Source organism: Echinops telfairi, unplaced genomic scaffold, assembly GCF_000313985.2.
Source record: "Echinops telfairi isolate 266 unplaced genomic scaffold, ASM31398v2 ScPeMD7_7459;HRSCAF=8497, whole genome shotgun sequence".
NCBI classification, from domain to species: domain Eukaryota; kingdom Metazoa; phylum Chordata; class Mammalia; order Afrosoricida; family Tenrecidae; genus Echinops; species Echinops telfairi.
Window position 1 is genome coordinate 5,280,518 of NW_022111359.1, and position 3,921 is coordinate 5,284,438.

Genomic DNA, 3,921 nt, shown 5'->3' on the forward strand with positions numbered 1-3,921 from the left:
CCCAGGACACAGGCTGAAGAGAGATCAGGCTGCTAGCCACAGCGGGGACACCGAGGGCCAGAGAGGTGGGGGGCGGGGGGTGGACAGAGGGCTGGGGGGTTCCCAGGTGGAACCCAGTGGAGGGTTGTCTGGCGTGGGTGTGATCATCCAGCACACACCAGAAAGGGGTACCAGGCCCCGTGGGCTCCCTCCCGATGAGCGGACGGCAGCAGCAATGATGACCCAGTTTGTGGCAGTTACCTCGTCTGGGGTCAACTTGAGACTATTAAGAATGAAGGGGGTGGAGTTTAGCCTGTCAATCAGGCCTCAGCTTGATGACCTCATTTGGAAGCGCTACAGAGACAAATAGCTCGCTGGAGGCTGGACACACACTCTCTCTCCCTGCGAGACATTCCTGTTGACAAACAAGCCACATGGAGACACACCGGTGGAGCCAGAGCCCTGGAGCTGGAGGAGCCACGTGGAGACCCACGCCTCTGCTGAGATGTTTCCACCGCCACTGGAGTCATAAGACTTTCCACCCCCTGGCCTGGGATCTTCCTGCAGTCATCGCATGTGCTGCGTGGGTCTGCAGAGGAATTCATAGACTGGATGTTTTCTCAACGTACAATTGCTCTTTGATATAAAGTTCTTTCTTATATACATAGGAGCATCTATGGCTTTGTTTCTCTAGTCCACGTGGACTAACACACAGTTTGACAGACACCGGATGTCACACGTCCTCCAGGAGGGGACTACTCAAAGGGTCCACGTCCCTGAAATCAGGGGCTGAACTGAGGATGGAAATCCCATAGAGTTCCGCAGTCGTGGGCACCAGCTACGAGCCCTGCAGGAACAAGGACCACAGTGCCTCCCCATCCCCGGCGGCATGGGTCACAATAGCGAGAAAGTGGAAGCAACCTCAATGCCCATCAGTGGGGGTGGAGGTGGTTAGGTGCTGCCAAGGCAGTTCTGACTCAGGGTGCCCCAATGTCCGACGGAAGGAAATACCGCCCTTTCCTGCGCCAGCCTCACCCCAGTGCTTACAGTGGAGCCCGCTGTGGCAGCCCCTGTGCGTATCTTTCCGTCCTGTCCAGAGAATCCCTGTCGGTGGAGGAATGCAGATACAAATGCTTCCCTGCCCCACACACTCCTCCCATGGAATACTATGCAGCACTCAAAAATAATGGTCAAACCATGGAGCACCTCATGGTGTGGAGGAGATGGTACAGGGGGAAGGGAGTCCGTCCTGAAAGGGTGCATCCTGGGTGAGCCCACTGTTCTTGTTTGAGAAATCAAGAGATGGTTTCCATACCCCAAAGAGAGCTGATGGTGCCCGACTATCAAAAGATATAGCGTCTGGGGTCTTAAAGGCTTGAAGATAAACAAGCGGCCATCTAGCTGAGAAGCAACAAAGCCCATGTGGAAGAAGCACACCAGCCTGTGTGATCACGAGGTGTCAAAGGGATTAGGTATCAGGCATCAAAGACCCAGAACAAAAAAATCATATCATTGTGAATGAGGGGGGATGCAGAGTGGAGATCCAAAGCCCATCTATAGACAAGTGGACACCCCCTTTACAGAATGGTCACACCCTGACAAGCCAGTCAGGGTGCAGGGTAGCAACGATGAAACATGCAACTTTCCTCTAGTTCTTTAATGCTTCCTCCCCACCACTATCATGACCTCAGTCCTACCTTACAAATTTGCTAGACCAGAGCATGTACACGGGTACAGATAAGAGCTGGAAACACAGGGAATCCAGGACAGATAAACCCCTGAGAGTAGCCATACCAGGAGGGTAAGAGGAAGGTGGGGGGGAAATGGAGAACCAATCGCAATGATCTACCTATACTCCTTTCCCCGGGGGATGGACAACAGAAAAGTGGGTGAAGGGAGACATTGGTCAATGTAAGACATGAAAAATAGTAATAATTTATAATTAACAAGGGTTCACGAGGGAGGGAGGGTGGGGGAGAGAGGGGAAAATGAGGAGCTGATACCAAGGGCTCAAGTAGAAAGATGATGTTTTGAGAATGATGATGGCAACAAATGTACTAATGTGCTTGACACAATGAATGGATGGGTGGCTTGTGGTAAGAGTTGTACGAGCCCCCAATAAAATAATTTTTTAAAATAGACTTTTGGTGGTGGTGGTGGTGTGTGTGTGTGTGTGTGTGTGTGTGTAAAGAGGAGCTGATGTGAAGGAGTGCAAGAAGCAAGAGAGCACTTTGAAACGGACGGTGGTAGCAATGGTACAGTACTGTGTGGTGTGATTCAACCACGGACCAGAGGACATCTGTATTAGCTCCCCATAACATGGTTTTGTGAAGGAGGAAAAAAAGAACAGGTGTTGATGGTTCCCAGGGGCCGGAAGGAGGAGGGGGAGGGGAAGCACAAGGCTAGCAGGTACACAGGTGTGAACCAGGTGGGTAGGGCTAGTGGGTGACAGGTGTGAACGTGGCTGGAAACCAGACTCACTGCTCTGAAGGCCATTCTGCCTCACAGGGACCCCAGAGGACCAAGCTGCAGCACCGCCCTCCCAGGTTTCCTAGACTGTCCATCTGTGGGGGAGTGGGAAGCCTCATCCTTCTCCTGCAGGGGGACTGGTGGTCTCCACAGTCCAGCGCAGAACCCTGGCTCCACCAAGTGTCCTCATGGGTCAAGGGGAAGAGGCTCTCCTTCAAGAGGGAGATGGGGGGGATGGGGAAGTGGAGTGGTGGGCGGTGGGGGTGGACAGGGCCAGCCTGTTGGGTAAGTTGTTGATCGGAAAACTAACGATCTGATATGTGACACCCGCCACCACCTAATTCACAATAAAGAGTTCGGAAAATTTTTAAAAAAGAAGAGCAATCGCCAAGTTCACTGTTAAAATTAAAATGCCCACACACTTTAGGAAGGTACCCCCCCCGCCCCGCCCCCCCCGCCCCCCGCGGAGTCATACTGTGGGAGTAACATCATTTCGTGTCAACTTGAAGGTGCATGAAAGAGTAGGGGGAGGTCAGGCTGTCAATCAGGTCACACCGCCTGATGACGCCTCCGTGTGGGCGTGGCTTTCTCATAAGGAGGATCCTGGGAACCTCCGCCCTCTCTGCCTTCACCTTCCTGTGGGATGCCATCCCGAGACCTGCCAGAGCCCTGGGAAGTACTGCACCGGCGGATCCACACGACTTTGCACCCGCCGGCCTGTGATCGTCCTGCATTCTGCATCACAGCATGTGGCTGCGTGAGTCTGAAGAGGGACTTGTGGACCGGTATCGGACTTCTGCACTTGAGCTGGACTGGGCTGGGATGTTTTCTTGATACATAATTACTTCTTGATATATAATCACTTCTTGATAGAGAGCTCTTGCTTATCCTTATATGAATGTCTCTGGATTGGTTTCTCTCATCAACCCAGCCGGACACACTCATTAACTACATCCTCCTCCTACGCGTGAAAACAGAGCTTGAAAATCTCAACGCACAAAGGCACAGGTAGATGATCCGCTTTCGGGGATAAGCCAAAGGAGCCCTGGTGGCGCAGGGCCTGAAGCACTCCCCTGCTAACTGCAAGGTCAGCAGTTTGAATACAGCCGTGGAAGAGCAGGGAGGCGGTGCGCGTTGAAGAAGACAGACCCTGAAACCCCGCGAGGCATCACACTCTGACCTATGGGCACAGGGCACGGTTTAGGATCAGCGTCAGAGTTGTGTCCTCTCCCGGTGCTCCTTCAACTGTGTGCCGAGCGCATTATCCCAGAAGCTGGATCAGATGGGGGATCAGAAGCTGCATCAGAAGCAGCAGTCAAGAGGTGAAATGAAGCGTTGCATCGGGCACACCTGCTCCCCCACACCTCTTCAGCATGTGGGAGAGCAAGGATGGTGGTCACCTGGAGGGCACAGGTGCCCCTGACTTGAACCATGGTCTTTGCCATCGCCGCCTGGGCATGCGGAATGTTAGAC